The sequence below is a fragment of the Neodiprion pinetum genome, chromosome 4 (assembly GCF_021155775.2).
Source record: "Neodiprion pinetum isolate iyNeoPine1 chromosome 4, iyNeoPine1.2, whole genome shotgun sequence".
NCBI classification, from domain to species: Eukaryota; Metazoa; Arthropoda; class Insecta; order Hymenoptera; family Diprionidae; genus Neodiprion; species Neodiprion pinetum.
The window spans coordinates 18,711,678-18,725,757 of NC_060235.2; the positions used below are offsets into that span (position 1 = coordinate 18,711,678).

A 14,080-nucleotide genomic window follows, 5' to 3' on the forward strand; every position below is an offset into this window, starting at 1 on the left:
AAAGACAAAGAAAATTAAAATCGCGGATATCAGGTTGTCCGTACGAACAAATAACACAAGCGTCAGGAACGTAGTTTATACGCTTTCCGAGAAGCTCATTGTCGGAAGCTTCGCTTGATTGATTGTTGAAATCTTTTAACGCTGTGTCCTCAAGTTCTGGGAAGAGGTCGAGAGGCGATATGTTACATAGAAATACGTCAGAATATATTTTATATCGTCGTCATTGCGCAGCTATCATCATCTGACGGGAAAATTATATCAAACTTCTTTTCGTTTGCTTAATCTCGGGGCAAATTCAAGATACCGTGAGTATTTCGTCATACTATGGACGTCACCTACTTTTGAAAGATGCATTAAGTTTGTAGAATATGCGGTATGTGACACGTCAATTTGTCATTTTATCATTTTCAACTGGTCGCAGGTACGGAGTGTAATTGCAAACAAACTGCGGCGATTTCATGTATATTTCATTCACTGACACATACTTACGGTTTGATAAATTTGTATTTATACTGCTTGAGATGTTGTTCGACGAGTGCGAAAATTACAATTTCGGTAAGATTCTCTGCTAAAGACACCGCGTATCATCGATAACACGCAATCATTATTCACCGTGTCATATTGTTTGTAATTGTGAAACAGAATGAAGTATTCAGCCAACTGATTCTAGCAGTAAACTTGACATTCGTCAGCCACAATTATATTAAAAGTTTGTCAATCTGTCCCAAACGTTTTGCTCCACCTCAGAGAAAAAAATGTCACGTAGATTATTCATCTTCTGTGGTGAATATATAGAAAACACTTTTTTTTGAAGTCGAATCTACATCAGTTGTCGTAGATCTACCTGAGCATATTGCAACTTTTACTATTCGTTTTTAAACTCTCAATGTCAGATTTATAAATCTTGTCACAATCACGGTAGTTTTAATTCCAAAAAAGTCTAGTCCATAAATTCACTACAGAAGATGCAAAATCTACAATATTTCTCCTTCCACGCGGGGACTCATTTCACCAAAAATGTATCCTCGCACCGATGAACTTTGATAAAAATATAATAACTCTACAAGCTGCATATAATGTTTAACAATTGATTCGTTTAGTTGATACACGTTGCTTGAATGAAGAGCTTGTAAATTTGACATCAATAACGCACCCTCGGAAAAACAATTGGTCGTGATAATTCAAGTTACGTTTGGCTGCCAATACCCCAAAGAACTTTTAAATGTACATTAAAAAAAAAACTAAAAAAAAAACAAACCAACAACGAATTCAATCACCTGCGCCGTGTGATTCTAATCCGATGATTCTAGGCAACAACTCGTCGTCTACGGTCTTCGTGCAAGAGCAGATCGACCATCTAGGCACACGAATCGAGCACTGACACGGCTAATCGTTAAAATCTGATCGACGCCACGTCACCCGGCACCGTGGACGCGCCTCTATTGTTTCATATACTCAGCCCGATCACCCGCCGGTAGTCTGACGCTACTCATCAATATGGAGTAGCCGCATCCAATCCCGAACCAGCCCTCCGGCAGCCCTTTTGAAGGTTACGAGGCGGGCTCCGGACTGTCATTCATTTGATTGGCTTCTAGAGCTCTTTGTCTTTTTAATCCTCTCGTGTCTTCGGTATACATAATAAGTCGGAGCGCCACGCAAAGACGAGGATGATATCCAATGAGGAGAAGTTATACGAGCAAGTTTCTAATAATCCAAGTCTTGGAGGTTGAAAGCTCATCCTACGCAGCACCGAATATCGAATAAAATCATTCAATTTTTAACGGGCGGACGCAGATCCGCCCTCAATTTATAATATCGGCGGGCTTGCAATTTCGATGCTGTTTTTACAGCGTCAACTGCCACATTTTACCCTCCGACCATTTTGTTTTTTTTTTTTTCTTTCGTAGTTACACTTGTAGAAAGTTCCCGAAAGGTTTCGATTCGACTATATTGTATGCTAAGATTAGCATATTCTGAAAAATTAAGAATTCTTTACGAAATATTTCCAAAAGTCACGCTGTGCAACTATTGGGTATTGCAAAAATGACTGACGAATTATTCACAGTTGCTATTGTTATTTTTTTAACGACCAATGCGTACCACGAATAAATAGCGGGAGTGTAGTGACTTTGAAACATTGAGTACACCGGACGTTGAGGTATACGAGGGTTGATGGATATCGCGGGATTCGAATGGACCGTTACAAATGCGAACCGATGCAAAAGTCTTACGAGACTTTAGACATTGTGTTAAAAGTAACAGCGATTGGTTGAAAAGAAGTTCGAAGTTAATCGGTTGGGAAACGTTTTTATTTTTTATACTAATTATTTTTTTTCCAGAGAAAAATAAGTATTTCGAATGAATAACAAATGTGCACGTCAACGAGACAACTAATGACGCGACGAGAGTGATCCAAACCACCCCATGCGGTTCCTGCGGCTGGGCCCGACAAAAAGTGAGAGAACTCGAAAGAAGACGAGCAAAAAAAAAAACAAAAAAACTAAAATACAATAAAGATAGAAAAAAAACACAGGTTGACTCGAGGCCAGTCGGCTGGTCGGGCGGTTAGTGGTCATCGGCATGGTCCATTGCCCCCTGGTGACATGTTCCATTCTTCTCGGCACACCATTACTGGGTCAAAGCCGCCGCCCCCGCGGGACGCCAAAACTTTGGCGCCGCGGTGCTCAAAGCACCCCCGAAAACCTGGCGTCGTCCTCAAGACTTCGAGCCAGACTCCCGTCCCTGTAGGTGGAAGTGTGTGGCATTGTCGCCCATCCTCGTGATCCGGCGCAACGGTCCTTTGACGCATCATTCCATAGATCAAATCGTCGGAGTCCCCGGGTAAGTAATAACGAACACAAGTCGTTGTTCGTGGTTAGCCTGCCACAGTTAGCGTGGTTAAGGTCATGGTGGATACCAATCTGTCACCCATGATGCAGAACCTCAACAATCGTACCAACAATGGTACGGTTCGCCCGAGCAAGCAAAACTTCTCGTTGGCGGCTTATGGATTTATCGTGACGCGAAATGGACGCGTTGCGACTCGCGAGTTTTACTTGTCTACTTTCCGCGTGTCCTGTTTTTCCGGGGAATTCCTCGTCCCTTTGAAAGGCGGCGCGACACAGAGGCTCTGAGAACCCTCGCCGAAACTCCGTCACAGCAGGTACGTATACGACCTCGTGCCGATCGTGGCTCGTGCCATGCCAACCGGGACATCGCCCGGTCGGTAGAAGATCACTATCTCGGGTGACCGCACGCCTGTGACAAGATTACACGGAGACCCGGGCTCTAAAGAGCCGAGATACGAGTGTTTGCGCCTTTCCTAATGACGGTGCTGATCTATCGGGACTCGTAAAAAGCACCTCGTTTCAATAAGTCTCGGGGAGGGAGGAGGGAGTTGACGCAGCGGGGAACCCGATGTCCGCAGCATGCGTACCGTGGTTTTCCGATCTTGGTCTCAAGGTCGCCTCGGAACCGGAAGCAGGAAGATCCCCGCACGCGGAATTAAAGAGCTGCGAAAAATTGAGGAACGGAACCTGAGTAATGGGATGCGAAATCACGTCCACGCCGCGGCGAAGGAACTACGGCGGCATGGCGAGTCACGTAATAATACACGTGGCACACAGCCCCCGGTGTAAAAAGAGAAAAGTGCGGGCTAAACGCCGGCAGAGAGCAAGGGAGGAGCGAGGGAGAGGGTACAGAGGAGGACAGCGGCGCAGAGGGAGAGGAGGATTGTGGCACAGGTGGGTAATACATGCGATTACTCGGATCAATGGGCTACGGTGCTATTTATGACTCTATCAGCTTGTGGGTATATAAAACCACCGGCGAACTCACACGCGGGATTTTGATACCTTTGCACGGCATACTCGTTATACGCACAGTGTGCCGCGTGATCTCTTTGCCGGAACTCTCGAAACGTCAGTCGTCCAAGATTTCGACGCGGAAATGGTTGTTGGGATTGTTGGATATTTCTTGCCACTGATAAATTATTTGTCATCTTTGTTTCAAAGAACGCGATGAGTCGATCTTACTGGTTTGATATCGCGACATTCCACTGGTTGGTGGTACACTCGTCGTCGATAACCGAAGCACCCAGCTGCAAGATTAATAGACTGAAGTTGGTGATGAACAAACGACACTCGATGATCGGGGAAAGAATCTTGGAATGCAATTATTCCCGCTCATTGTCAGTGTTGGATTGTGTATTAGCTGTTTTTGAATATGCGTGATCAAGCGACTTCAACTCAAACTGTCTGGCATGTGAAAACGATACCTGGCGAGACATCGATGTTGAGTTTTAACTCATGACGGACCGAAGGCACTTTAGAAAATAAACTCTGTACATTTGGATCGCTGACAGTTGTACTCTCCGTAAATTCGATAACCTAATATTTTTTACAGCGATGATCAAGACGAAGGTATTCTAATTTGGTTCAGGGACCGTAGCAGGACTCTTTGCAACGCTACTCAGCGTATCCCCGACTCTTTTTATTTCACCATCCTCAATCCGAACTCCACGACATATCGGGAAGTCTCGCAACTTTGGAACGAAATTACAAATCCGAGACTGCTTTCGACATTCGGTCTAGTAGGTATGCACCTACTTATTACCACCGAATGGGACTGAGGCCGAAAATTGTTAGCACTCTACCGAACTGGGAATAAGGATTATGAAAGCTAGCCGGAAGGTGCGATTCGGGAGTTAAATCGTACAACGCGGGAATACAGTTCACTAGGCAAAAGAACCGAAGGTTATACTTTTCTTTTCAACGCCCGCGATAGGCAGCTTGCCGTCTGATCGGTCCTTAATACGAATATTATGCAAACGATCGTAATATCTCAATATTCCCGAGTAATACACGGCGCGTAGGAGGGAGAGTCTAATGTTCAACTCAATTAAGTCACCATTAGACAGGGAACATTTACATCTTAACGATAATAGCGGGTATATGATACCTTCTCTTGGTATAGGTACCTACTTATCATTATTACATGTGCTTTCTGCGTGACATGAAACCCGAAGGACTGCGAATAACAACGTTATTCTCAATTACCACCACACGCTAGTACAAAGCGATTTTATTTTGTGGTAACAGTTTTCCACCGTTATGTCTTCGTCTATTGCTTTGCTTGGGCCTTGGGTTTGAACGTCATCTGATTAACTCCCCGCCACTTGTTTACAATACTTGAAAGAATTTCACAAACGATTAAAATTATCTGCCAAAGTCTAAAATATTGGACAAATGATTTCTTGCTCGGTGATTATACGTCTCTAAATTTTCGTTCGCATCCGAATCCACGCCTCATGACTTGCGGCCGTAAAAGTGGCGAATTTCGTGGATGTATTCGGTTTCCAAATTGTCGGGAAACGGTGATGGGTCATTTGCCGCAATACCGAGGTTGTATCGTTACTTTTAATGTACACGGTTATGAATTTACCGCAGTTATAAATTGTTAGGGTCATGTAGTCGGTAGTTTCATCTACGACCTTCGCGTATCATATACGACGAAAGGGACAAGTATTGCTCCTCCGGGAAATAATTTTAGTGCGAACCTTCACTATATTGTTATCCGTATTGATTAGCATATGAATTGCTGCTTTGTTAGGCACGGTGAGAAGAGTAAGATTTCGGAGACAGACTCGCTTCTCATTGTTGGCAAAGAAAATAACTGTTTTTCGTAAAACACGAAATATTCTCAGACAATTTTTACCTAATATCAGATATTCCCGGCATACTTTACACCAAATACTCAATTTGGCCTTGACAAGACGTTTCTTGTAAAGTTGAAGCTGAGCAAAATACGGTGATTATGGTGAAAAATCGTTGAATTGAGGAACGATTAGATTACAACTATGAAATTTCGTTCAAAGATTGATTATCGATAAGTACTCGACATTTAACGACAATTTCTGATAAATACGTAAAAGTTTAGCGGAACTAGAAACGCCCCTGGGCATAGAGAAGTTCCGCGCTGGTAGAATCTCTATAATTACAGTGCCTTGTCAACTCCTTCTCGGATCCCCCGGCGGTGAAAGAAGTTGGCTGAAGTTAGCGAGAAAACAAGGCGAAACATCGGCGCGCTCTACAAGTTGGCTGGATAAACTTTTCCCCAGCTAGGTCCTCTAACTCCGGATTATCAGCAGAAGAGTTTCCGCAGCTTTCCGCATTGTGCGCAGACAGCCGTCTGTGCGACACGGTAATCCGGTAAAAGAGAAAACTTCCAAGGTGATTAGATCGGCAGCAAACAAACATTACGTCCACGAGAAAATTGCAGAAACGTTGATTGTGAATTATTGACTTCAAAGATGTTATTCTTTATTTGAAAGGCTTCAGAGATCAGAAGAAGCTACTACGATTCGTATAATATTTCGTACGCCTTTATTTTCATCACAAGAGGATGAAAAAATAGTCTGTGCGTGACGACCTGCTTGTTTTGATCGTATTTCGATTCGATTATACTCTCGACCCCAAGCGATGTCTCAATTTCTAAATTACTTTATAACCAAACTTAACACCTAAACATCGCGACTCTTTGACTGAAATTGCATAATCGTTGCGGATTACTTTTCGTCAAAATGTTACAAAAATAACACGCTGTTTGAAACACTTTCCGTTTTGTATTATATTTTTAATGAAGCTGTCTTGGTACCTTGTGTTAAACCAAATGAGAATTGTTGTGATGTTATCATCCCGAGATTGATCAAAGGGAAAGAACAGATAGGATTGAACCTGATGTTTTTTTTAGTGGAATTTCTTGGACGATTTCGTCTATCTTGTTCCTTGATCTTGTCGGTAAAAATCACCACGATAATTTGCTGCGGTTTTCGCCGTTTGTTTGCTTAAATATACCAATTTTAAATTGCTCACAGCCAAAATTATGACATTTGAACGTTATCTCTAAATAATCGTAACCACTTCAGATTATAAAATTCAAAATGACGGTAATCGTTTCTACACGTCGTCCTCTTTTTTCAACGTCATTATTTGAAATACCTGCTTGCTGCCGTTAAGAAAGTCGGACGAAGCCCTAAGACTCTGGAAAATAGACATAGACGAGAGTGACAGAGACAGACCACACGATGAATATCAGGCTGATTACATCTTTTTAAACCCTCCGTTGGCCAACGTATACGAATTCGACCACACTGACTTTCTGTTAAATGATCGCTTGGCTCGATTTCTTATTCTTAATTAATTTGTCATTACACTCAGAGAAAATTATGGTTGTCTTTACCATAAAAAATAGTGTGCTCGGGGGACAATACGAATTTATAGTTAATAGAACTTATGGCATTATGTTGTTCCGAACTATGAATTTATGGTTACGTCTGAGAAAAGTTGTATGGTTAACGGTACAATAATGAAGACCTGACCATATTCAAACATTAGTGCGGTAAACGTGATAAACTTATCGTTACTCGATTTATAATTTGGAAATTTTAGATTGCAATTTGTTAACTTTTACTATGCGAGTTGAGTAGCTTCATCGTAAATGTATAGTAAAACTGGAATGAAAAAAAATAGATGAGGAACTCGTAGATAAATCATCTCAATGATTTTTCGTGAGCGCAGACACCATTTTGATAACTTATCAGTAACTACAACCGTTGAAAACGCATTTTGGATCGATTGAAACCTAGCGCATTATTTTTTCCTAACCGAGGCTCGAATCCCTTTCGCTCGCAATCTTCGGATTATAAATCGGGCACCCTACCTACTACGCCAAACTACCTTATGGGATTCTATGACTTTATTTGATTGATAATACAATGTACGGTCCATACCTACAGACATGACGGGTACAGTCACTGAAAACTGATCAATAAGATTACTCCATTTATCAAGTGAATTCAGCAGAATTTTTAGTAAATTTCAAGTACCGTAAATGAAATTTCCAAATATACCTGATACATTTACCGCACAATGAAGTAAATTCAAAATACTCTTTTGCGTATTTCCAACTAAGTTGAGCAAAGTGACAAAATCAGAATGCACATTTATTGAGAATGCTTAGTAATTCACTTTATAACACGAAATTTGTAATTCAACTACACTTTTGTGTTGTAAATGTGTCGTAGATTTTCAAATATCTTCAACAGTGTATGTTTAGTTGTTGAAACTATGTTCGTATGATCTTGTCTGAATAATTACTGTATTAGCGTTAACCATATTTAAGTCGAGTCAAACTATGTACGGTGCATTCAACTCTGACAAAAGTTGTAGGAATCATCTCGGGTGGTCTAAATACTTATCCGTAAATAGTTGATTATAAATTAGTTAATTGAACCATACTCTATACTATCGAAGACTACAGAACAGAGCTCACCGCACGATATGAATATAATCCTAATGAACATCTGTGTATGGTGAACATTAGAAAAAAAAATATAGTTAATTGTGGTATTATTATAGTACCTTTGACGTCCTCGCATCAACTATAAGTGTATGGTAAAATTGATATTGTGTTTATAGTGCGCCAAACGATAATTTCAGTGAATTCTACTATAAAAATTATCTTCCCGACTATAATATTTTAGCTATACAGATTTTTAACACTATGCGCAAATTTTTCTCTCAGTGTAATTAATTGCTAAATATTTTCTCAATCCAACTGTCGGAATAAAAAAAAGAAACCTGGATAGGTATTTTTTTTTTTTTTGCCTTCAAGTCGGTAAAAAACAGCTACGGACGAAGTCGTACACGTTGGCCAAAAAAAGCACATGGCCAACGGAGGGTCAAGTTTGATTTCGTACTTTCCAACGCAGTAATCAATTTTTGTTCCAGCAGTTAACGGAGCATCCCTGCTATCGAAATCCAGTATCAGTTCCGATAACTGCTGTATTAAGAGAAATACAGGCTACTCTTAACGTTGAGAATTCTTCACAGCCGCCTGCCGCTTCGTTCCGAGACAACGAGCGAGGAAAAATCGAGTAGGTGCTTAAAAGGCGAGAGACGCGTGGTGTTTAGCACGTGCGAGTCGGGGCAGACATTAGCAGCTGCCAATGTTCCGAAGCCACTGTCCCTTGCTAATAAAACGACGGTGAGCTAATTATCCAGTGCTAATTGAGCCCGCGAGTTGCAGGGCTTCGCCGTCGCGTCGGCACGACCCTTATGCAAAACACACACGCGGATACATGCCTACACCGCGTACTTAAGTACCTTCCTATCCGTGCCTGTGGCCGTCTGAATAATGCATAGAGAGACCCGCCGCTACGGTTTGCGCCAGAAACGAAATGCACTGGGCTATTTGCCCGTCTGCAGGTGAAAACCGGCCGCCTTGGGAAGAGCGTGCGCGGAGGGTCGGTTGTTGGAATGATTTATTCGCCACGGACTGTCATGTCTCGGTGCGGCATGCGCCGTAGGAACCTTTCGACTCGGGGTTCGTTGCGCCGCATCCGCAAGCCCGCCGTCGTTAAACACCGTTCACTGCAAGCTCTGCGTATCGAGAACAAAAGTAGGAGTAAAAGGTGTACGTGTAGCTGGTACGTATGTTAATTTGGCAGGGCGGCGAGTGGCCGTCGCGGTAACATTCGATAATTGCTGCCCCCGTCGTTATACGTCATTGTCTAATGTCAGACTGCTCCAGACTTCATTTTCCGGTCGTTGCTGTGCGAAGGCAAAAATATACCAACCTATCTACCCTGTAAATTTACGTCGTTAGCGTGAATCATCGGAATGCGATGGCAGGAAACCGCGCGCTATGCAACCATTGACGGAAATTCGATCGTACGTTGAGAAAAAAATTTTTTGATCGGGTTACCGCTCAGTCCTTGACTATTTTCATTTTTTATCACAATCGAAAAATATAGTTCTAGGTAAAAAATGAAAATCAGGTTTCGTAGCTGTTACAGGAAAGTCTGGTATCCGTTGCTATTCTTTCTCATTACGATCACTGTTACCGTATTTTCTTGCAACTGTTGGGAAAATTTAACGCTCGTGCAACAATAAATTGACGTTAAAGTCTTATTTAACTAAAAAGGTACAGTAAACCTCACAAACTGATTTTGCGTTGCGATTACCGAAAAAGTACCGCCAATAGCGCAGAACGGTTACGCGTACCTCGTTTTTCGTAATTCCAACAATATTCAAACAGTTTTTTTTAACGATACCTGTTTTACTGAATTTTTCTAGTTACTATGACAAATGAAATTTTTCTCAATGTACGAGAAAGACTGAAATCACGCATGTGTTACGATATTTTACGATCATTCACACCCACTGTTCGATTACTCGCAATATTATCGTTCCATTGTCATAGCGGACTATACTTTACGAATATCGATGTTGAAAGAGTTGTTTTTCAAAATATTCTCCCTAATTTCATTAATTTCTGAAATATAACCCTTACGTTATTAAGACACGCAACGCGCGGTGGATATTTAAAGAATATTTCTCCTCGTATATTATGCGCGTCCATAATTTAGCGACGTGTGGGGGTGGGGGTGGGGGGCAGCGTCACGAGTTTGCGATCCTAAAACACAGGGCTATTATAGAATCATCACGCGGTGTATTTATCTGCCTAATTCGAGCCCGTTGAGTCGTTTACAAGAGACCAGGTGTCAGGCACATAACTCGGCGTGGCGTCTGCGCATCGCTTATAAACATACTTGATAAAACGGCCGATTCTTCAGTGACACTAACGAATTGTATTGTTTGACAAAACCCGGTCCGCATCATCTCCCGGGTGTTCGCGCAGTGCCCACCGACTGAGGAAAACAGCCGCGGAGAATAGAAGACCGGGAAGAAAGAGATAAGAAACACTTCCCCGTGGCTTGTGTGAGAATTATTAATGCGAGAACCGGAAGGTTCACGGCTCGGTTGGCGGAGATTATTGTTTCAACGATTTGCGTAACAATTTTATAACACGCTGATGGTTATTTTTTGAATTCCTTCGCCATATTTCTTTTAATCGTAAAACCTCGACGTCACCGGAACAGCTGGTGAGCGTTCGGGACCAGGTCTCGACTGTCCGAGACGATGACGTCGTTCCCAAAGAACAATAGACGAACAATCTCGCCCCTCGAGGAAACCACGCGGCTAAACACTCTCGCACACTCCCGCATACGTCCGTGAGAGGTTGCGTATAACGGAATTCGGTTGGATACGGTAACATTTCTAGAAAGGGAGAGAGAGGAGGAAAAGTCATCGTTTAAACCTCGGCCGTTCTTTGAAATGTTATATTCTCTTTGTGGCGGGCAAATGCGAGGGCGGCGCAACCTTTCTGTAACAATCTAATCACCTTCGTACTATATACTCGATAATTATAGATCTTCGAACAATTTCGATGGTGATTCTTTCCGTCTCGTGAACGTACGACTGTCGTTTCTTAAGGAGCACCTTGCGTTGAATAATTCGTGGGTGCAGGATAAACATTTAACGATTAACGCGTATATTTGCTGACTTCTGCACGACTTTTATTAATTTTCTGCAGCGGTGCGTTGGCGTCATTGATGGTGAAAAATGGCAAACACTTAATTTTTCCTACGAAAAAACAGTCGATACACAAAGCCAATCGGCAAGAAAGATTCCTAATTGTTAAATTCAATTTTATCTATTTAAGAAAATATGGCTAATGTGATCGAAGGACGAATTGTACTCTTATTATCTAGCTAAATAATGCCTAAATTTTCTGAAAGTTTTCAGTACTTCTCATATCGCATAGTTAAACATTACATTTTTCAGCGTAAATACGATCAAGATTCCTCGAGTTAAAGAATTTCACGTTTTTTCATAACTTACAGCATACGTTGTAAGAGCATAATTTTATCGGCGCGAGAGATGTCGACCATACTGAGCCGTATAAAAAGTGAAAATAATCAAATCCGTATAACGATAATTTTCCAATTTAACGTTGAAATAGTTTCTGAAATTGAATTTTCACAATGAAACCCAATCGAAAAATGAGAGGATGCGTCGCCTCAATTTCAACCTAAAAGTGCAGAAATTATAGTACATCCAAAACTCTTACAATCATTCCACTCGTATTTTCGTGAATTCTTCTTATTCGCGTTCCAAAAACCATGCTATCAACCAGACACAAGCGATTTTGGTACGTAAGATTCTTCGCCAAATTCCGTGAACAGATGGAAAGAAAAAGGAAAAAACGATAAATAAATAAATCCCTTCTGGAGTGGATTATTAACTCCGAGTATTAAAATAAGCCGGAATAATTCGCACGGCACGATAAACGCGGTCGCGACAGCGTTATCTCCGTGAAACACATGCGCCGAGAGAAAGCGAGAAGGAAACGAACAACGAGAGCGGAGATTAAGAGAGAGAGAGAGAGAGAGAGAGAGAGAGAGAGAGCGAAAAGAGGAAAGACGACTGGTCCTCCCCGCCGCATCCGGTGGCCGGTTGGTCACCCTGATCTTCACCCGGGATGCCGCACAGAGGGTCTCTGTGTTCCCGAGAAGCCCGGCCGAGAGTCTTGTTTTCGTCATTTCACCCGTTGACGATGTGTGAAAAAGTACCGGCCTTCCACACAGAGATGAGGAAGATGAGGAAGACGAGGAGAGCGGAGGGCTCGTCGGGAACGCGATACGATACGGCGTGTTTCTTTAGTGTGTGTTACGTCGAATGGAAGAGAGAGAGGGAGAGGGAGAGAGGGAGAGAGAGAGTGAGAGAGACCCCCCTTGGTGGCAAACGGCGCAACCGGGATGGGTCGGGATGACGATGAGCGTAACTAACCTGACGCACCGTTGAACGCTGCCGTACAGAGACACTGGATCCATTCATTCGTCCTAGTGACGTCTTATTAATTACCCGTAACGATAACGCGCGTTTAGAAATATAAAAAACTTCGATTTTGAGAGAGAGGGAGAGAGAGAGAGAGAATCTTTATTATGCGATAAAAATGTTCAATCGAATTTTGATTCTACAGGGAAACTACGAAACTAGTGTTTGTCTGGTGTATCAAAAGTTTTCAATGTGCAAAAATGAGTGATCATTCTGTTAAAAGTGGCCGGAATGAATTTTCAAGTATTGCGATTGAGTAATGATCGATTAATTTGAATTCATGGTGTGTGTGGCTATGAAATGCAGCATCGAGTAAAGCTTTATGCTAGTTCAATCAAATATTTTACATCGTAAAGATGTAAATCGTCGTTTTGTTCGATATAACTGAAACGTAATTGGTGAACGATCACTGTATGGGATTGTTGAACAAGTATACTGTACATGTTCACAATCATCCGTCAAATGAATTTGAATAACTGGTCTATTTTGTACAATAAATGTTGTTAACAGTTGCATGATTGGTCAGTAGGTGAATAATTCTACCAGGTATAAAAAAATGTTTATTTCAGGTGGGCCAATATCCAGCGACTTGAACTTTTTTTTCTACTGAATTAACAACACAGAAACTCGAAAAATTTTCAAATCAATTATCGCTTTCACTAACTAATGTCTTTGGATCGTTGCAATTACAAAATTGCTTCGTTTCAATTATCGGCAAATCATCAATTCAAGTAGACGGTAAATTATGAGTCATAATGTGATTAGTTCTACCAAAATTTGCGTATACTTGTAGTGTTTAAGTTTAGGTTCACAGACTTCTATCCATGGCGGTATTCACTGTCTTACGTGGCAAGTAAATTAGAGCACAATTAATTTCAACACTGCGCTGCAGGCGTGGACGATCGTGGATGATTGAAATAAAAATAGCTTGCCTATTTATATATATATTACCGTTTCGAGCAGAAGTATTCGGTCTCAACTACTCCTTTTCTACCTACAAATCTGAGAACAATGAGCCATCAATTTCTTGCCCATCTTCGAATCCAACGTGTCTGGCAATTACGATTTTTCCGTACGTGTGCGATAATCATTGAACTAGACTTATTTGATAAGTAAATACCTAGTCTGTTCTAGCGAGTTGGCTTGACCTGGGATAAAAATTTCAATAGGATTAGATAAAGGAGAGATCTTTTTGGTCTAGATTGGCGAAAAGTTAATTTATCCATACTTATAAATCGACTAGCAAATTTGTGAGAAACGATAATTTTTTGGTTTCAGCAAACGCTTCATCATGAATGACAATCGCATGCAGCTTCTTATGTACAGCGATTTGAGAGAGT

At 41.6% G+C, this 14,080-nt stretch overlaps 1 protein-coding gene across 2 annotated transcripts in view; it reads right to left on the reverse strand.

Annotated features, from left to right (window-relative positions):
- Positions 1-14,080, reverse strand: part of LOC124216503 (zinc finger protein basonuclin-1) — a 260,148-nt gene that overhangs the window by 138,238 nt on the left and 107,830 nt on the right. The gene's annotated exons all lie outside the window — the stretch shown is intronic.